Genomic DNA, 22,926 nt, shown 5'->3' with positions numbered 1-22,926 from the left:
GAGTATAAAACAATAGATGCAAATCTTTAAAACCAATGTTCAAACCAGGGGTTCTTAACATTTTCATGATTACAGCCCCCCAGTGGACTGCTCAATATGTCTCCATGCCCTCATTATCAAACCGTGGAAATCATCATCATCATCACGAATCCCAGAAACAATATCTAAGAAATATTATTTATTAAAAAGACACTTACTTGTAACAAAAAAGATATGTGTGCATGAGGGCTGGACTGTGGGAGTAATCCAGCTCCAACAGTGCCAGCATATCAACTAGCAATACTGTGTTGTGTCTGATTGTTGATTAAATAGTATCAATCCATTAAAATAATGTTGATATTAAATAATCTTATTTTTAAAAAAGCAGAGATTCCGTTACATACCCTCCATCGTTTGGTTCCCATACCCCCAAGGAGTATGTATACCCCTGGTGTATTGAATCCCTGGTTAAGACTATAGATGTTCAATGATATTAGTTGATAATCCATTTTTTTTGCTAAATCCAATGTTTTGGGCAGTGCTTGACATGTCCTTAATGTGCGTTATTTGGAAACACGGCAATAAGGATTAACTACAAAGGTTCCTGCATGCATCCATTCACGTTGCAACACTGAAAACAAATATTTCTCACTGCCCTTTTCCAAGCATGGTAACCAAAGGGTGTGTTACTGGATTCTGTATTCAAACAAAGTGACCAGGAAGACAAGAATACCTTGCGCATTTGCTGCTATTTCCTTTTTAGAAGAAAAAACTGGGCAAGAAAACACCGTAAGATACAATATTTATGTTGTGTTTGCATGCCTAATCATTCACTGTCAATGGCCACCTGAAGAACTGGGAATAAAAACTGACTCAATAGAACTTACCATGTCTAAGTTTGGATATAACTCTTTAAGTTCTGACAATGTGAAACGAATAAATAAAGGACCCATGTTCTTGTTAAACCATGTTCCAGTATCAGTGTCATTATCTTCACAGGCTGACCCTTAAGAAGGAAGACACATTTTAGAATTTTATCTTGTCTTGGTCAACTTTATATATCCATAAAAAGAATGCACAATAGCTTGCAGCATGAACAGAAAATATCACTGAGAGAAATACAAAGCTGCTATTGCTGATCTTCTTGAAATGCTAGCTGCCTAACCTCTTAGCTGTCAGTACTGGATGCTCACAGAACTGGAACCAGTATGCAGCTGGGAAAGACAGAAAAATATCAGAAATAATTACGAGGGATGACCAAAATTGGGAGTTTCCATTTCCCCAATATGTCAGTGAAAACTTGGAGATATTGGAAAAATGTTGCCTTTTGTCTGAATGCAATGGAGATCAAATCAAATGATAATTGATTTTTTGTGGTTTTTTAGAGTACAATGGGCTTTAAATGGCTACTGAGGGTTACATAAGGTTCTTTCAACTATCCTGGAACTGTTTTGTACCACAAATATGGCAACTTATTTGCGCAATTCTTCAACCTTTTAAACATAAATCAAAAACAAAAACAAACAGCCAAAAAAAAGTAAAATTAAAAAAAAACTAAACCAACAGTACAAAAATAATGACCAAATGCACAAAAAGGGAAAAACACAACTACAAAGAGCTCTAAGTGCTGATTCATCAGGTTCAGGACAGGATCAGCTCAGGATTTTATCCTGTTCACACGTCAGGTTTAGAAACGGTTCCCATAGAAGTCAATAGCCTGTAATCCACACCTGAACCGGATTGCAATGGCCAGAAATTGGACATGACTCTCTTTTAAACTGCAGTGAATCTGCACTGAATCTGCACCGGCAGTGCACCAGACATATGTAAACAGGCACCATAGGAAGCAATGTTATTTCACATGCCATGCGGATTGAATGTGGTTCAAACCGCATCCAATCTGTATATATGTGAATGGGCACTAAATTAAATAAAGTAAATCATTATACATACACTCTCAAAATAATAAAAAAAAAAGAGTAGAGAGTAGATTGCTTTTTTCAAGCAAATTTTGCCTAAGCAGTTCAGAAATCAATATTATGACTTTCCACTTGTTCTGGGTCAGGGTCAGTGTCAGTATTTAAAACTTCCCAATACAGATTAGCCTTAAGAATGCTGTTATTTTAAACTTACCTGCAATGTCTTTCTGAATGCTGAGGTAGGATTTGTAGTAAGTGTAGAGTGAGCTTTTTTCAGCTTCACTGAGTTTGTCTAAGATGGAACTTAACTCCTTTACTCTGTAGAAATCAAAAGATAATTTAAAAATTCTGTCCTTAAAAAAATAAGGTTAAGAGAAGTTTTACACATCCAATGAGTTGCCTCAGCTCCCATCAGATATGGTTTTATCAAGGGCTTTGTTTTCAGCTGGAATTTGGTGGAACTCAGTTCCCCCACCTCTGGCTCAGGCCCTCTGCTCCTTGCTCACCTCTATCACTTGGTGGAGCATTTAAGGAAAAGGAGAGAAAATGGAGCAGTAGAGAAGGGGTTGCATGCAAAGATCAGAGCTGAAGAGGGGTGAAAGTGAGATGTAAATGGGGGATGCAGAGGTAACCAGCTGTGGAAGAAGGGTGGACTCTGCACTCTGTATAAAGCACACCCTTGAACTCTGTGTGTAAGCCCCCCAACTCTGCAGTTGGTACGTAATGCACTCCTGGTATTTCATGACCCTTTAAGACCCTCCCACTGTAAGTGAAATTTGACCACACCCACTATTTGATGCGGCTTGGAGGGTGTGTGTGTGTGTGTGGGGGGGGGGGGGTATCCTTGTTGAGTTACTGCACCTATTTTCTGAGAAAAAAGCCCTGGTTTTATCAGTGCATAACATTTGCATTGCGTATTATTAAACTACATGTAATTGCCCTATTTTTTTCCCATCGTTAATGCTGGACAGAGAGAGAGAGAGAGGGAGAGAGAGAGAGGTTTACTTGAAGGTCACTAAACAGCACTTACATAGCTTGATAATCTCCACATGAAATATATAAGGGTAGCTGAGAAAGTTGTGTTTCGTTGAGAGCATGGAAAAAGTCAGCATTGATGATGTGGAAAACTTGGATCCATAAGGTCATATTCTCAAGGCTCCAATCTTCATTGAGAAGAAAGAAAACATTATATACTAGTTCCTGCTGGGTGCTGAAAGTCAGATAGAATTTTGGTTGAAGAGGATCACATGATGATACGCTTGAATTTGAATCTGTAGCCTACAAAGTGATCAAGAATGGTGTATTAGTATGATGTATACAGCTTGAAAACATTTTGCCTATGTTAACAATTTAATGTCTGGTGTACCCAAACCTGAAATTTCAAATAAATGTTTTTGCTTGGCTTCCTTTGTGCATATTTGACCAGTGTACTGGGAGTTCCAACTCTCTTGTTTGATTTTTTTAACTTATTTTACAGTATGAAAGATGTAAAATAAGTAGCTGGAATAAGCAATTATGAGCAAAAGTATTTAAAACTCCAAGGTGGACAGGAGCAGAGTCTGGAATTATGGCAGGGAGATCTTGTTGTTGGAGTATTCCAGACATATAAGAAACTTTGGGTTGATTCAGCAACACAAATATTAACTGGGGGTAGACTGACCCTTTAAACTGCCATAAACACACAATGCAATTTGCTCCTTTTGTCCAAAGCCCAAATTGATATATTTTTAAAAGCAATACCCTAAAGTGGAATTCCACTCAAATTCTAACTAACTCTTAACCTACTCCCAGCCCCATTCAACTCAACTAATTACTGACCTCCTCCACTCTTCCTACCACTCCATCCCCCACAGCCACTTCCTCCTGTACCACTATCCCCTGCCTCCTAGATTGTAAGCTCCAAGGAGCAGGGCCCTCGAACTCCTCGTGTATTGAATCATATTGTTACTGTACTGTCTCGTGTACTGTCTCCCCCCATAATGTAAAGCGCTGAGCAAACTGTCAGCGCTATATAAATCCTGTATAATAATAATAATATGCCTAACCCTGTAAATGAAAGATGACTATACCTACCTATTCTGAAGCTGCTCTGGTCTGATCCCATGCTGAGCTGTCAGAGACAGCTTTTGTGTAGAGTAGAGGCAACCAACAATGGAGGCCCCATAGTAAGTCTATGGGTGACGTCATCTCCTTTTTACTTCCCAGCCATTGTTGGCTTCCTTTCTCTAAACAGAAGCCGCTGCTGGAGACCAGACAGGAACGGCTTAAGAATAGGTAAGTATAGGGATCTTTTCTTCACATTGTTAGATAGATTAGGCTTAGAATGGGGCTGGGAGTAGGCTTAGAGTTAGTTAGAATTTGGGGGGCCATGAAGACATAGTGCAACAAAAAGGTTCCTCTTCACTCGTGTTGCTTGTAGCAATCCTTATGGAAAAACTTGCTTGATGTGATTGTACCTGTATTAGTGAACTTGCAACAGAAACAATTGAGTGCTGTCCATTATACTTTTCTTTTACTAATATACACTTTTTCAGGACAAGCTTTCAGGGTGTACCCCCCTTCTTCAAGGTGCAAGCAGTACTAATTGGACCTTGAAGAAGGAGGTATATCTTGAAAGCTTGTCCTGAAAAATTGTATGTTAGTGCAAATTAAAAAAGTATCACGGACAGTACTCAATTGTTTCTGTCTTATGTAAAAACAAACTCTAATAGGAATTTTTAAAATTAAAATTTTTCAGACTGTCCAAATCTTTTATGGTCATTTTCACACTGTCAATCTATTAAAGTCCAACTCCAGCCAAAGCCTTTTAATTGGTGTTCAATAGAGTAGGGAAGAGTTGGAGCCTTTTTTTCATTTTCTGATTGCCATCTGTGGCCCTGATCAAGAGATTTCTCCTCACTATCTGTAAGTATAGGAAGTAATTGGAAATTTTTCCGGTGGGGACACAGACAATTGCAAAACAAATTTTCAGTAGAGTAGGGAAAGGATAACATCTAACAATATTTTTATTACTGTCTGTGCCATCCTGTCCCAGTGACAACCCTCCCCCATCCTATTTCTTGCACAAGTGTTATAGAGACAAAAACTATGTGAAATTCGGGTCACAAGCAGAGAAATAAATATTTGGCTGAAGTTAGATAATTGTTAAGTATTTCAAAATCACTGGCCTGGCTAGGGTAAACTATTACAAGTTACAACTTTGTTGATCCAGAAAAGGCTCTTGGTTGTAAGAAACAGATTTGAGAAAAAGTGCACGTGGTAAAGTTTTACCTGACATATTGTAGTTTGTACTCTTATAAGATATTTCAGGAGTATATCATAAGTCTTGAATTCCTTGATGAGACCCAAAAGAGCTGTACGTAAAGTTGTGTTCTTGAAGGAATCTGCAATGAATGTCAAATCCACCAGCTCATCTACTGACAAGGTTTCAGGGTTCTCAAACTATAGGTATAAAACAGAAAAGTACTGATGAAAATGTGTTCTTCAGAAGATGCATGTGTGGTACAACAGGTAGGCAACAATAGCATATTTCTTCTCTTATTGCTTTATATTTTATTTATGCAAAAACTTCTAAAGACGTTTTGGGTTATCCTTAGTACAGAGGAAACAGTATCCACACTGAAAATTTCTGTTTCACCGATTCCTTGTTTATATAACAAGGTATTGGTAAAACGAAATTTGCCTCAATGTCTTGTTTGCTTGAAGTCATTTGAAAGTAATAATTAGATGTTGAGGTGAATGGCTTCTGAAGATCTTATTGATCCTACTGTTACACCTACCCAAAAGTATGTGGACACCTCTCCAAGTTAATAGATTCATGTGTATCCAGTGAAGGGTACTGTTAATACTAGAGCATATAAAGGAAGTTTAATTGTGTTTAATGGTGTGCTGCAACTTTGTGGTAATAGTTTAGAGAATTACTTTTTTTTTACAACATAACTGTGCCCCTGTGCACAAAGCCAGCTCCACAAAGACAAGGCTTGATGTGTTTGCTGTGGATTAATCTGAATAGCCTGCACAGAGTCTTGACCTCAAACCTACTGAACACCTTTGGGATGAATTGATTGCCAATTGTGAGCCAGATCTCAACATGAGTACCTATCCTAACAAATGCTCATTTGGCTGAATAAGCACAAATAATCACGTCCACAGCCAAAAACCTTTAGGAAAATCTTCACAGAATAGTGGAAGCTATTATAGCTGTTATAGTGGTCTGGGGCTTAACCGCATACTAATGCCCATCATTTTGGGATGAGAATAGGATATCCAAACGTTTGGCCATACACTTTTTCTGATCCGGGCACGGTCACAAAATACCCCTGTTAACTTTATTTATTATTTATTTCAGGTACTTATATAGCGCCGTCAATTTACGTAGCGCCTTTACATTTATACTTTATTATTAATACCTTAATAAAGATAGACACCCAAAAAAGGTTTTGTGATAATGCAAACTTCATCTATGCCTTAAAATGTATAAAGTAAACCATGTACAAAAGGAAAACAAATTGTATAGCTCAATCAACTATGTCTTGTTTAGCAAGGTGTCTAAAAGCCTAACTATTCCATTACTTTGAGCAACCAATGCATTTGCTTTTGAGGATTTGCATTCATCCAGGCTATGGCATTGGTAGTAAGTCTAGTAGTTCTGCAAGGACATTATGGGGTACTCATAAAAATAATCAAAACTGATAGGCAATTTGATCAGATTTTCTTTTCAACTCTAACCCATAAATAAATACATTTTTTTTGCTATCAACTGTGACTATAACAAGCAGCTATGGGGAACAAAGACATATCAAAGGTTAGCTTGCCACCCAATATTTAATTCCCTTTAATGTCTGACTGGCCAATAAAACTACCCAAGAACCCATCAGGGGGTCCTGATGCTAAGTGAGCTCCTGAGAACAATGGAAATCCTAGCTGCACACCAAATTGTATTTGTGACCTACATTCAATAATGGTGAGATTGTAGTTATCAGATGAATGGTGCCCTCAACATTGAACAATAGGACGCATATCACCAGCACACCAAAATGTTCCTCAGTCTGACTTTAATGTAAAGTCACCAGTAGAGGTTCCACTTTTTAGGGCTATGCAAGGTTTCATTTGCCAGGTGACTCTACTGGTGACTTTGCAATAAAGTCAGATGAAAGTTTTGGTGTGCTTATGAAATATAATCTATTCTGCAATGCATTTAACACAAATACAGCAAACAAAACCTATTTTTTTCATATGTCTAAAGTGCTATTAGACATGCCATAGATTTTGCATAGGTCTTTGGCCAACTTGATATTGTGTAGTCCATAAATAGCACCAAATCATTCTAGATTAAACTAGTGCTATATTTATCACCGAGCCTTGTGACATTTTTATAAAACATAAATCTGGACATTCACACTTTAAGGGAGAATTTCTAAGGTTCACGTGGGTTATGTTGCCAACAATGGCAGCCACTGCGTTTCTTTAGTCAAATGTTGCATATTTTGCACTGGCATTCCTTACACTGTCATTTATAAAACTTCCGCATTCAGTTACTCAAAGTATCACATGCTCACCTTTGAAAAGTTTTGATTGAATGCAGCAAGGTCCTGAATGGTTGACTGTTCAATAAAATCTGCTAAGTTTACATAAACCCACATTATCAAACTAGTTGAGTCACAGGCAATACCTGCAAGAGAAAATATAATGTCATATTTCAATACTCATGAAGGGAACAAATACCATTCAACTGGAACATTAAACGAAAACTCCAGCAAATATAGATATTTATTTTTTATAAATAATTATTTCATAAAATTTTTATAGTGTAGAGAAGTATAGTCTACATTACATTACTCGTAGCAAACACAACGCTTTGTGTTTCAAGACTAGTTAATTATATTAGTAGAAATCTGAAACAATCCCCGAATCGGGGCATTTCCTGCACTGCATGAGTGTGAACGTGAGGCTTAAAGAATGAGTTGCTTCAATACAAGAGAGGAGTCTAGTTTACTATGCAAGTCTGAAGGTAAAGCTGGAGTTTATATTTACATAAAACCACTAAATGTATTTTATAATTCAACCAGCGGATGTCCCACACTGTCTGACTGGGCAGCAGATTTTCAAATCATTGATATATAATGAAACATCCCCAGTGTTTTGAATGTTAACCTGGTTAATTGTGGTTAAGTGTGAGACTTACCTGTACCAGTAGACTGATCAGTCAAATAAATTTTAATAAAGTACTTATATATGTCTTCCTTTTCCTTTGGCTCCATTAATACATAATCAAGACTGAAAGCTTTCACTCTGTGATAAACAGAACAAGTAATGATATCAGCCCATTGATATAGAATTATATAAAAAATATATTGCATCTGTCTCACTTTTTACATTATAATTATTACATTTCAAAGATGACTTTCATTTAGAACATTTGTTGAAATAAATAGGATTTAAACACCTGTAAATATGTGTTCTATTGCCCTCTGTGTCACCATTGTTACCTATGTGAACTACAAAATACCTCTCCCCAATATTATGAAGATGAGAATAGGGTTGTGTTCTGTGGTCCAAATCAGGGGCAAGGACCCTAGGATGGCAACACTGCTGCTCCATGGATAGAGTACAGTAAGACAACTTTGCCACCATAGGACATAGGACATTAGGTGTGTTAAAGGCATTATCACCAGTTGAAAATAAAGTAAGAAAAGCGTGAAATAAAGAAACAAATGCAGACACCACATCTAAGAATAAGTTTGCTGCAGTATCTTTGTTATTGGGTTTAGACATGCTTAAGTACTGTACCTTATCTGTTGGTTTGTACTTAAACATTTCTTTTTTGTATCTAGAAATAATGGGCGAGAATATACTTTACTCAATTCTCTGGGCAGGTGAGCAACAAAAATAGTTTGTTTTAAAACAAACTCAAATGTAGTAGGAATGCACCTTCAGTTAATATCATGCTGTTTGTAATATATAAATTAATGAGAATAATAAGCTATAAGGAGACAGAGAATAAATTACACCCTGTGGATTTACTTATTGTTATCTGCATCAATGAATTTGACCTACATGGAAACAGTATGAGATTTTCTTCTCTGATCATTAACTACTAATAGAATTCTGGAATGCAGCATCAGGAATCTGAGCACTGAGTGAGTGGAGCTAAAGGAAAGTATGAGCACCAGAGAAGGCCTAGCATTTGCTTTACAATGAGTAGAAAATTGTATGCCCAAAATCTTCATAACTATTAAACAAAATCTGCAACCCCCTGGGTATTATGTAAAATATTTGAGGCTCCAGATGAGTCCTTGTTAGTAGTTCCTGCTTCATGTTTCAGTAATTTACACTGTAGTAAGCAAAGAGATGAAACAGTTAGACAGAAGCACCCTGACCCCATGGGATCAAAACTCTTGCAATTTCTGCACCCACTGTGGTTACATTTTAGTAGCCAAGTTTTGAACAAGATGAAGTGCAGAAAATACACTGCACTTACATGGCCTGGTAAGAAGAGCACGGTATATTGGTTGGCAGAAGCTGCAGATCGTTTTGTTTGATATATAGGATCAGGTCAGCCAAGTATGTCTGCAATAACATTGTCCAGTCTTGAGTGTCATAGGTGTAGAAGCTGGGCTGAAGGTTCTTCAGGACAACAGTAACCACTGTCTCTTTGATGGATGTTAGTTTGGACTCTGAAAGGTTTTCCTAGTGGGCAATAAATTAGCAGCATTAGTACTGATGTAGAATACCTTCTGAGGTTTCTTTATAAAAAGATGCAACAGACATGTAGCTGCTACACACAACATCACACACACACACACACACACCAATCAGTTTTGAAATGAAAGAAAGCATTTTACTGGTTGTTAATAGTTTCAGTTTTGTTAGCTGCAATAAACTCAACAGAATGACCAAAGGTAAAGGTAAACCAAGAATTTTAATGATGCAATACCTTTTCCACTGTGTTTTCAATGATTTTGAGGCATTCCGTGATGTTTTCTTTTTCCACAAAGCTTATGACCCTTTCTAGTACCATTTTGTTCAAAAGGACATCAGCCTTTGTCAAAAGCAGGGGAACATCATCTTGTGTCACTAGGTCAAGTACAAATCTCTGAAAGATGAAAACGAGAAATTTGCTGTGAATAGTAAATGTGTTCATTTACAAGAACCCGTCAGTGCAAAGTCAGCTGGTGAATTGCTGAATCTAGCAAGAAGACCCCTATTCCCAAATTATATCAGAATGTTTAAGATAATTTAAGCTTGAGAAGGGGCAGGAATACTTTAGCTACTGGCTGATTATTATTATTATTATTATACAGGATTTGTATAGCACCAACAGTTTGCGCAGCGCTTTACAAAATGAAGGTAGACATTACAGTTACAATACAATTTGATACAAACGGAAACAGAGGCCTGGCTCGTTAGAGCTTACAATCTAGGAGGAAGGGTTGAGTGATACAAAAAGTAATAACTGTGGGGGGGGGATGAACTGATGGAGGAAATAAATGGTGGTTTACTAGGTAGAAGCAGGATAGACTTCTTTAAAGAGAAAGGTTTTCAAAGATCGTCTAAAGGTGGATAGATTAGGAGACAGCCGGACAGATTGGGGTAGAGAATTCCATAGGATGGGAGAAGCTCAGGAGAAGTCCTGGAGGCGAGCATGGGAGGAGGTGACAAGGGAACTAGAGAGCAGAAGATCTTGGGAGGATCGCAGAGAGCGGTTTGGTTGATATTTTGAGACCAGGTTGGTGATGTAGCTGGGGGCAGAGGTGTGGATGGCTTTGTAAGTTGTTGTTAGTATTTTGAATTTTATTATTTGAGCGTGTGGAAGCCAGTGGAGGGATTGGCAGAGAGTGGTAGCAGACACTGAATGGTTGGTAAGGTGAATGAGCCTGACAGCAGAATTCATGATGGACTGGAGGGGGGATAGCCTATGTAAAGGTAAGCCAATGAGGAGTTGCAGTAGTCGAGTCGAGAGATGACCAGGGAGTGAATTAGGAGCATTGTGGTATCATTGGTTAAAAAGGGGCGTATTCTGGAGATGTTGCAGAGGTTGAGACGGCATGATTTGGACAGGGGTTGGATATGGGCCTGAAAGGATAGTTCAGATAAGTGATAAGTGAAGGTCCCCATGCTACTGGTTCAATCTGGAGTCCTAGGCAATAGCAGATCTGCTAAGTCCTCATGCACACTGGATGTTTTTACAGCTGCTGTTTTTGGCTTTTGACGTCTTTTGTAAGTTTCTACAGCTAGTAAACTCCCCAGTTATGTTATCCTATGTGTCCATGCACACATAGACTGTAATCAACATTTTTTGGCTGGAAAAAACCCCCAGGACTAGTGGATTTCTAGAGGAGTTTTTTTAACTGTAAAAATGCTCTAACGCTGAAAAACACAGTAAATTGCGGTAAACCGCAGCAAACCTGCGTTTTTGGCTGTTTGAATATGTCTCAAGACACAACAGGAAGTGAAAGATGATCTACCCAAAAGATGGATACCCTCTCTGATACAGTTGTCATCTGAACAAGTTTTCCTGTTGGAAGTTCTCCCTTTTAATTCCAGTGACAACTCAAAATTCGGGAGCTACAATTACTTCCTGGCCAGTTCCCAGGCACCAATAAAAATCTGTCTATAGGTCTTTCCACAGTCTACCCAACATGATAAAAATAAGGTTTTAATACATTTTAACCAGATGTCATTGAGTAAGGAAAATATTATTACTGCTACCAGTCCTACAGATTCTATAAACTGTACCTAACCTATTACTTTTTATAACTATTATTATATCTTCATGCAGCCACATACTTTGCTGCATTTGGCTTATTTCAGCGATTTACACACAAACAGAAGAAGTTTTTAGGTTGCTTACAATGTCCAGATTTGCATAGAGTCTGATCAATTCAATCACGGTGCCAAAAATATAGTAGAGACCTAGGTTTGAGTTAATCCATTCTTCAGTGCTGGTCCCTTTGACGGAACATGCAGAACCTGACAGATCAATATAGTAAACACAATTATTTCACTTTGATTTATGAATGTAGTGCTACGAATATAACTTGATGCTCAGATTTTTACCTGTAGTGTTTTGTTGCTGAGTTAGGTAGGATTTAAAATAGTCATAAACCAATCCTCTGGTTGAGTTATCGTGTCTGTAGTACACACTGTTTAGATTTTTAACTCTGTAGAATAAAATGAGAAAGTGTGATGACGTATTAAAATGTGTTACCAGATAACTGGAAACACTGTTTGCTGTCACTTTTAAAGGGTAACATTAAGATATGAATAAGCTGAGCATTGAAATATCAAGATTAGTCGACTCAAAATTATTATTTCCTTTACTGAAAGATGCTGGAGAAGAAATCACCTAGCACATGTTCCTCTAAAGCACTAGTGGTGATGATTTCTCAGGTCCACCAACATGCCAAGGACCACTTTCCATAGTGGATTGTTTTGTTATGAAGTATTCAAATGGCAAGTGGAAAGACTAGTTAAAACCTTGGTTCAAAAGAATTAGCCTTTAAGTCAGGTATTGTGGTGTGGAACAGAGATTACTGAATGCTGACATTTTTGCCAGTTCATGTAGTATGCCTCTACAATGCTGTTTGCTGGGCTTGGATCAGTCTATCCACCACCCTTTAATGTTTTCCTTTTGAAAAAGTGCATGCGTGGCCATCCCCAGAGATACCAATTAGACATATTAGATTTACAAACAGACATCCCTATAGCATATAAGCAAGTGAGTGAGTAACCTTTGCTATACTGATACCAGCTTATATGTACACCAGTATCAGGTTGGTATGAGGGATGGACAAGAAATAGATAACCTATTTTCATTTCAAAACACCAGCCATGCGCTGAGGAACATTAAGGCTCTTCCCTATGGCTTGTGCAAGGCAGAAAGTGTACAAGGTGTTGGGTATCTGTAGCTTATCTGCTCCTGGTGAAATGGTAAAAGAACTATACACGTCCAATAACATGGGCAGAAAAAAATATCACATCTTTCTTATCATCAGATTATTCTAGGTAATGAAATACTGCATTTTCACCCCAGCCGCTAAAAAAAAAACCCAAATGATATCCCCATATTCCCATGACTGAACTGACACAGCTTGGTGAAGCTGGCATGAAAACTGGTCCCAGAAAGAAGAACTATGGTGCCTGTGTCCAACAATCAGATGTTCCCTTTTGAAGTTACCAGGACAGCGTGAGAAATGCAAAGGAAATTTGGATTGGTTGAAATAGACATTTCTACTTGCACGGATTTTTACAGGGGTTACCCTGGTAGTGGTCCCTGGACACTCACATAGACTGATATTCCACACAGGAGATTTGTGTTGGTAGACGGGACAGCTGTGAGCCACTTGGTGTAATGTCAAAGCCAGTCAGTAGAATGATGAACACTTGCTGCCAAGCTGAAAAATCTGAGCATTCACTTCTCTCAGTCAAAAACACAAAGGAGTTATTAATTATATGTTCTTGTGACTGAACTTGGAGTTTGGATAGTAGTTGCGAGCCACTGCAGGAAGGCTTGACACCTTGGAAGTCTGTGTCCTGAAAAACATGTAACAATAAATGCTTAGTAAGGAAAACCCACTGATCCGTTTTTGTATTTAAAAGGCCCACTTAATGTAATATGACTATCATTTTAGAGCAGTGGTTGCCAGCGTTAAAGATATATGAGCCTTAGGTGTAGCCCATGACATCACCAAAGGGTTGCACATAATGTTTGTTGTGTGTAATGCTGCAGAAAGTTGTCAGGCTGTGGACATAATATAGTTTTGGATGGAGACTGATAACATGTGGTAAGAGAAGGTCAAAGACTGGAGGGGTGTTACATGAGAGTACTAAAGATAATTGTTATTATAATACTTCCTCTTTTATGCTCCCTATATCTCCCTTAAAACTTGCTTTCACTACATTGGATAGTCTCCAAATCCATTATAAACGATTAAATGAGAAAAAAAGAAAAGAGAATGAACAGCAAATCCTTTTTCTAGGTAATGGGATCGGGTCTTAGTAAGGACCTAGGTAGGCTGTTGGGGTCCAGCGCATCATTTCCTGTTGTGGGTTGACAACGTGGTGCCTTTTCTGAAATAAAATCACAATAATGGGTGTCAGCCCTACCCAGTTGTCTTTTCTGAACTACAGAACACCTCCTTTTATTCTTATCTCCACAATAAAGGGTGGGGAGAGGTTTTTGTAGTTTAATGAAGTAATCTGCAGCACTGTAATGTTATGTAAAATTCAATGCTATAAAAGGCTAACCTGGAGGCATTGTGTACACCATTGGTTTACAGAACACCCTCCCAAAAATGTCATTTCCAGCTTGTCTAATTAGCTCACTGAAGTCTGAATGAAGATATAAGCCAGTTTTTAGGCATCCTCTGCAATAATTTGGTGAGATACTCCCAAAGGGTTAATCACATCTAAAGGAATTCCAGCACAGCAATTCTCCTCATCAAAACATTGTGAGTGCACCCGCTGATTGAGAATGAAAGTCACTATTATTCAGATTTACTTCGCCTATTGACATAACATAGTTAGTCTGGCTGAAAAAAGCCAAAAGCCATCCAGTTCAACCATAAAAAAAAAAGTTATAATCCTACACCCACAGTTGATCCAGGGGAAGGCAAAAAAACCCAGCAAAGTATGATCCAATTTGCTCCTGCAGGGAAAAATCTTCCTTCCTGATCCCCGAGAGGCAATCGGATATTCCCAGGAGAGTACAGGAGAGTACTATAAGGATATACACTGATCAGCCATAATATTAAAATCACTGACAGGTTAAAGGAATAACATTGATTATCTCAGTACAATGGCATCTGAAAATTAGTGATATATATTAGGCAATATGCAAACATGTTGTTCAAAATGTTGATGTGTTGAAAGCAGAAAAAATGGTCATCACAGTTTGTTGTGTACGGGGCTTTATAGCCACAAATCAGTCAAGGCGCCCATGCTGACCCGTGCCAACAGCAAAAAGTGCCTATTATGGGCAGTACACTTATCTGGGGAAGAGTATACCTCTTCACGGGAACAGCATCCTCTTATGGCAGTGACCTCTTTCAGCAAGATAATGCGCCCTGCCACACTGCAAAAATTGTTCATGAATGGTTTGGAAAACATAGCCACGAGTTTGAGGTGTTGACGTGGCTTCTAAATTTTTCAGATTTCAATCCATTGAGCATCTGTGGGATGTGCTGGAAAAACAAGTAGGATCCATGGGTGCCTCACCTTGCAACTAACAGTACAAGATTTTAAGGATCTGCTAGCATACTGACGGTTTGGTGCCAGATACCACAGCATATCTTCAGAGATCTAGTGGAGTCCATGCTGCAATGGATCAGGGCAAAAGGGGGAGCCAATCAATATTAGGAAGGTCATCATAAGGTTTTGGCTGATTGGAGTATATCACTAACCCAGAACTACTGCTACAGGGCGGCGGAGCTGTGCAAAATCACGTAAATATATGTGATTTTGCATTTCTGGGTAATGCAACCACCGTAAGAAAGCTCTATTTGTGGGAAAAAAGGACATAAACTTCATTAATTTACAGCCTTACATGACCGTGCAATTGTCAGTTAAAGTAACGCAGCGCCGTATCATATAAAATAGACTGGTCAGGAAGGGAGGTGAATCTTCTGGAGGGCAAGTGGCTAATCCAGGTGGATATTTGAAGTCTTACCAAGCAAATGAAGTCCTGAATTCTGTTGAGATATTCCAAGAGTGACCTACAATCGCTGAATTCTGTGATCTTATTGAGAAGAATGGTAGTTAGAGAAGTCTCCTGAAAATAATCTGCTATGAATGTTAAGTCGGCCAATTCTGATCCTGTCAAATTGTCCACCTGGAGACAAAACAAATAAAAAATGGTATATTTGAAAAAACAAAACCAAAAGACTGGAGAAGATCTTTTTCAGCTAGATTGTGAGGGATGGCTATACAATTCTCACCTTTTTGAAGATTGAATTCATTTGAATAAGGTCATTTAATGAAGATTGCTGGATTAACAAGTCCAAGTTGTCTTTAATCCATTTTCTGATATCAGTGTCCTGACATGAAAATCCTAAAATGATGACATAACAATATTGTGGTGCTTTTCAATAACCGGAATCAAACAGCTCCTTTTTGGTTGTATAATGTACCTGTTAATTCTGACTGGCCATCTAGATATTTCTTGACAAAATCTTCATAGATGAATATTCGAGTCTGATTGTTGAAAGATTCATAGGACATGATGAAGCCTTGCAATCTGAAACAACATGAGAATGTCATTAAATACAATGTTATCTAGGAGGATGAATCCTCTTTTTAAAGTAGATGTAAACACTAACTGGTTGACATTTAGATTTTTAAAATACTGTGTTTTTCTCATAACTGCAATTATCTAATATTTGTTTAACTTTTTTTCAACCTTCATTGCATCTCAATCCTACTGAAGTGCATGAACAAGACGTTATTTTAAAAAACACTACAAATTTAAAAATTTTCAAAATGGTTTTTGAAAGGACATTAACCACTTCCAGACCGGGCACTTTCACCCCCTTCCTGACCAGGGCAATTTTCAGTTTTCAGCGCTATCACACTTTGAATGACAATTGCGCGGCCATGCAACACTGTACCCAAATTAATTTTTTACCATTTTTTGTGAGACAGATAAAGCTTTATTTTGGTGGTATTTATTCACCACTGGGATTTTTCTTTTTTTTGCTATGTAAATGAAAAAGTCCAAAAATGTTTTAAAAAAGTGTGTTTTTAATAAAATTTTTCAAATAAATAATATTTCATCATACATCTTGGCCAAAATTTATTCCGTTATCTTTTTAGTAAAAAAAAAAATCCAAATTAGTTTATAACCAAAAATTACAATTTTTAAACATTTTTTTTTACATTTTTATTTTATTTTTTTATATTATTATTATTTTTTTTTTACATACTGTCACCCTAGCAGTACAGTGTCACCATGGTGACACTGTACTACTTGTGGGGGGTGATGAAGATTTTTAATTTTTTTTTACACTGATTGCTTTTCCACCCATATAGGATGTAAAAGCAATCATTTCTCTTTCTCTCTGTGTGCATTCTTGCACTCATTGAGAAGTACTGAGTGAGCTGTGATTGGTCACAGCTTGTCACATGGTACAAGGCTGTTGTGAATAGCCTTGTACCATGTGACCTCTGTGATCATTCACAGATTTCACACGTAGTAAGCAATGATGTCACAAGTGACATCTTGCTTACTACTTTGCATGTGATCACTTATTGGCCAATCAGTGATCACATGATCGGGACCTCGTAGAGAGGTCCCGTCCGACGATCGATGTTTCACTGTGTCCGGAGGACACAGCAAGCACCGGATCGCGGTGCTGCGTGCTCCGAGGGAGCGTGCACAAGCAGGGTGCGGGGAGGCCGTTTATAAATGGCCACACGACACTGCACTGCCACCGTCCGGCCGTTTATATGCAACGGCCAGTCAGAAAGTGGTTAACATGATGTTAAAGCTTATATGAGATTTTAATAATTGGCCTTACATCTACTTTAAAGTGGTTGTGAATGCTTACATTTACCCAGCAAAGTGAGTGGCCTCAGATGATACACAGAGATTAAACAAATTCTTCTACATAAGCTTTACCTGTTTATCTGTAGCTTTCTGTCCTATACATCCAGGGCTTTTTTTTTCAGCTGGAACTTGGTGGAACTCAGTTCCACCACCTCTGGCTCAGGCCCTCTGATCCTTGCTCACCACTATCGCTTGTAAACACAGATGTCCGACTTTTGTGTTTACAAGTGACAGCTTGTCTCCCAACGGCTCTCTCAGATCTGATCTCCTGAGTGGCTCCCACTGGAAGATGGGAACAAGGGAGACACAGGTTCGTGGGGTGCAGTGAGGATGCTGACACCTCCACTGGATGATCTCCCTGCAAGTGAGAGAGGCGAAGCCAACTGCAGTGTGCGCGGAGGTACTGGAGCTGGCTGGGTGCTTAATAAATCAACAAATGTAATGCATGTAGAAGATGATGGTGCTTTTAAGGATGAAGGGAGAAGATGGGGGCAGTGTGTGTGTGTGTGTGGGGGGGGTTGCAAACAGAGGTCAGAGCTGAAGAGGGGTGTAATGCCCCTTTAACACACTCCCACTGTTAGTGAAATTTGACCACACCTACTATCTGATGCTATTTGGAGAATGTGTTTGTGGGGGGAGGGTTTTTTTGGGGGGTCGTGATTGAGTTCCTGCACCTCTTTTCTGAGCAAAAAAGCGCTGCATGCATCCATTTAAAGTACAGAATTTGCACAGGATCTCTCAACTCTAAAAAGCAGGGGAGCTGAAGTTACACCAGTGAGGAGAGCTCTGAATGTGGATTGTAGGGAAGGGACACTCCCCCCTCAATCACAGAGCACACAAGAACATAGCTGAGGCTGTCAATCTGCAGGACATCCCTTCCCTGTGACCTTTTTTTTATTGATGTTAAACTCATCAGAATTGACTAATGCAGATAGCAAAGGAACGAGGCAGTGGACAAAAATGACACTTAGTGCTCTGAATTGAGACAAGTACACACTATAGAGGGCTATGCTTTGTTCATACTTCATTTCTGAGGTTTACAACCACTTTAAGGGCATCATCCAGCGACAGTTGCAATAATTCAGTGAACTGCAGATTTTAACTGTGAAAATCAGAAAGTCCATTAAATTGAATTCAAATTTTAAATTTTCTATGATCCCTTGCAGTCTGGTGAAGCAGGGTTTCCCAATGCCTTTTGCAGTACCAATGCTTCTTGCCACTTGTTCCATATAAATATTTTCTGCAGGCCATAGTGGAAATTAAATATATGATGAGCTTCTTTCTAAATAACCAGGGGTATAGTTAATTATACTGTGCCAGGGCTGGCACAGTGAAGAGACTTGGATGGGAGAGGAAGTGAATCTCTAACATTGAAGGTTTAGGATTAGATGTTGCCAAAATACTAGACTGCAAGTGCTTTTTTTCACATGCTGATATTTCAAATAGCCTTTTATACTCAAAGAATGCCAAACTGAAAAAGAAAATGTATGAATTTCCATGATGAATTTTTCAGTTTATTTGAAGTCGCAGGAAACTTACATTGCCTGGTAGGAAAGGCAGCTGACATTGATGGGTATAATCTGCAGTATTGATGGCGTGATGGTGGGTAAAAGCAGAACCAAGTCAGTCTGGAACAAAATCTTCCAGTCTTTAGTTTCATAGGTAGAAAAGCTTGAACTCTGACCAGTTAAAACAGTCTCCAGGAAAATCTCTTTCACCGTGGTTAATTGAGATTCAGATAGATTGGTCTAAAAATATATTATAGTTATAGTTAGTGTTAGGTGGAAATAAAATAGACATGTCTGTCATGTTTAACCAAATCACTGTGGATGCACTAGTAGCCACATACTCATTCACATTTTTTTTTACATTCCCTGCTAAATTTTTTCATTGCAATATCCTATTGTAGACCATTCAACAGCCTAAAGCCCAACTCAACCTTCACTCTAAATCGGCTAAATAGTTTAAAGGTGCATCAAACCAAAAGATGTTTAATGCCTTACAGTTTTCTTCATCTCTAAAGCAGCCATGCTCTAGAGTAGAAAGGTCTGTGTCCTAACAGCAGCTGCAGAGTGGGACCCTTGCTATCTCTGGGGACGCGGTGGTCTCTCTGAAGAGGTCTCACAAGCCCCCTACTGAGAAAGACCTGCATTCAGAAAAGCTCATGCTCCCTGCTGATTGAAGAGGGGTATTCAGCAGGGGGCATGTCAGATCAATACAAAAAGACCACTACTTCTCCAGAGAGAACAAGGGTTCCAGTTTGCAGGTGCTATCAGGGAAAAAGCTTTTCTGCTTAGGCTGTGGCTGATTTTTAAGGAAATGAACTATAATACACCTTTTCTTTTTTGACACTTCTTGAATGTACTGTATCTAGCTAATTTAAATGGAAAGTTCAATAGGGCTTTAACTACTACTAACTAAAGAACCACTATCCTATAATCCTATACTCATGATACTATGCAACTAACTCCCTTGTTCTTTCTATGATCCTTGGGATAAAAAGTAAATTTTGCAAATCTTTGGATCCATTTTCAATTTATATTTGCATATATGTATATATCCTAATTAGGTTAACTTTAAGTAATAATTTTTGCAACTAAATAAATCCAGTTTTTTCTATCATCCATTTTAAGTTAGGCCTACTGTGTCCTTTATTGATTAGTTGCCATATTTGAACTCTTTCCAAATTGTTTCCTTCTTATGGAGGAAAGACTTTATTGCTGTGTAGGATCAGCTCCAGAGCTGACCACAACTTTAGAGCTAAGTGGTAATAGTAACAATAAGAATAATACTTTTAGTTATCATCATCAATTTTTTGGGCACTACCGTTTCTGCTGTGGAAATAATAGCTTGAACGTATTGTGGAATGTCCTGTGGCTGAATAAGACCCAGGATCTCTGTCAGTATTGTGATGTTGGAGAGGACATCTTGTTTGGTTATGAGGATGGCCGTCTCAGTTGGTGTTAAGACGCGCAGAAAAGAGCTCTGGAAAATGATAAAAGGATGGCTGAAAATAACTTAACTTCAGGCTGAAAAAATACCAAAAGAATTAAACATGATACATACCAAGTCAAGATTGGGGAACAACCTCAATATTTCTGAGACAGTAGCACTGGTCACAAAGACTGCCAGATTATTTGTGATCCATTCTGCAGTTTCAGTTGCAGGGATGGCGCATGCATATCCTAATTGTAAGATGTTACAAAGCATGCAGAAAACAATCAGATTTTTTTAAAGGTGAAAATACATTTTAAAATAATCCTACATTAATCACCAGTAATAACTGTTTTACTTTAAAAAATGATGGACCAGAAGGTTAGAAAAACATGTCTGATCACTATTGCACACTCCCACCAATTAAAAACATATGGCTAACATTGTTCCTCCCTTCCCATAGACTTAAATACATAAACATATAGACTCAGTTGGCTGGTTTAATATGCATTTGGCAAACAGCATATGTCTAGCCATTCTCCTGTATCTTTAGGCACCTTTACGCTCCCTCAGGCTTACCTGTTATATCTATTTGTTGGATCAGATAAGTCTTGCAGAAGGCATAAATTGTGTCAACTTCAATCTTTTCAAGCTTGGAGTAGACATTGCTTAGTTTTTTAATTCTATATGCAACAAAAACAGATAAAGGAACAATATATTTTCTTAGCAATCAAAAATATGACATGACACAAACATGGTACTATACAAAGTTCTATAATTGTCTTGGGTAACAGATAACAAGCTACACACTAATAATTCTGTACTTTTATACTAATTAAGTGAATTTGCCCAGGCCTGGATCACAAACATTGCTTAAGCTGTCAGCACTCTGTAACATTCACTGACAACAATGCTGCTGGAAGCTCACCCTTTTATAGAAAGGGGGCTGAGTTAGGCTGGCAATAGATGGTGCAAATTTCTTTCCTGCAAGCATGGGTTGCAGGAAAGAAAATCACGCAATTCCCCCATCAGCACAGTCACTCTTGTTGGGGGAATCCTTCCTGTGGAGCCATTGTGTTTTCCCAGCAGAGTACACAGTGATTACTGCTAGTGGCTATAATAGTAAAACCTGACAGGTTGGTTGTACCCAAGTTGATCGATGCATTCAGTCTGTCCATACATGGTTTGAATCTTGGACAGTCTCTGCTGTAGTGGCCTAGATTCAAACCATCTATGGCCAGTTTTATCCATTCTTTCAAATTACTGCCTGTTGTGACTGAGCTGACCAGGAGCAAAGGTTATGCACTGCAAGTTTTCGGCCAAAAGTTCAAAAATTCACAAACTCTGGGAATTGCAAAGATTTGCTGCAAACCCATGTAGGTAGCAAACCTGAACCCCAGTCCTATCGCTAATATCCAGCCACACTCTGCTATTGGCAGTGATGCATAGCTAAAGGTGTTGTACTAAGCTGGGAACTCAGGGTGCTGGGTCAAAGGACTGTGGTGGCCCACAATTTTTCTATTGACAAAAAAAGAATGTACTGCATATTAGAATATATACAGTAATTGCAGTGCAGTTTATCAATATTCAGGAGCGGGGCGTTTTTAGAGCCTAAAGCCAAGGTCTCCAAGATGAACCTGAAAACCCCATTTTCTTGGCAGCCAGGGACCAATAGCACTGTCAGAATTTGACCATAATAGGAAAGTTTTGAGGGTTGTTGGAGTCTATACAGGCACAGCTAGGTGCTTGCAATTTATGCTTGCAATGGTTTAATTTTTTCCTATGACAGAGGAGTCTCTTTAAGCATGCAATATAAAATGTAAAAATCTGTTTTTACAAATTACATCTTTTTTTTGTAACACAGTAAATATTTAGCTTGGTTTGCTCTAGGATGTGTTGCGTTCAACAGGCTGAGCATGGTGCAACGCAGCTTGTGCTGCTTAATTTGATAAATATAGTACTCACATGGTCTGATAGTCTTCACATGAAATGGTAAGAGGCAGCTTGGACAATTGCCTTTCACTGAGAGCATCAAAAAACATGCCAATGACAATGTCAAATACTTGGAACCAATCAGGCATGGCTTGAAGACTCCAGTTCTTATTGAGCAATATGAAGATAGTATCAAGAAGCTCCTGCTGGGTATTGTAGCTCAAATGAGTCATTGGTTGTTGTAGGTCACATGAAGATGTGTTAGAAGATGTGTTTGTGACCTGCAGGAACCAAAAAAGGATATAAATGTTAGGATGGGATGGTGAAAATCAGGGTATCCAAATTTATCTCTGCTCTGGATTCATTTAATTCTGTTATCATATAGTATTTTGTTTCAGCCTTGAACCATGAATAGTAAAACCAGGGCAGATGTGGATTCATGCAGAGCGGTTCAGCAAGAGCAGGAGTAGGGTTGCCACCTCATCTCTTTAAAACCGAATACATATTAATGACACAGGTTCTGAGGCTAATTTAATGCAGATAAGGCACTAAGGGAGTTTAACTAACACCTTAATCAGCCACAGAACCAGTGTCATTAATATATGTTCGGTTTTAAAG

Source organism: Staurois parvus, unplaced genomic scaffold (assembly GCF_062004578.1).
Source record: "Staurois parvus isolate SC_StPar_1 unplaced genomic scaffold, SC_StPar_1.0 ptg000285l, whole genome shotgun sequence".
NCBI classification, from domain to species: Eukaryota; Metazoa; Chordata; class Amphibia; order Anura; family Ranidae; genus Staurois; species Staurois parvus.
This window is presented reverse-complemented; position numbering follows the sequence as displayed.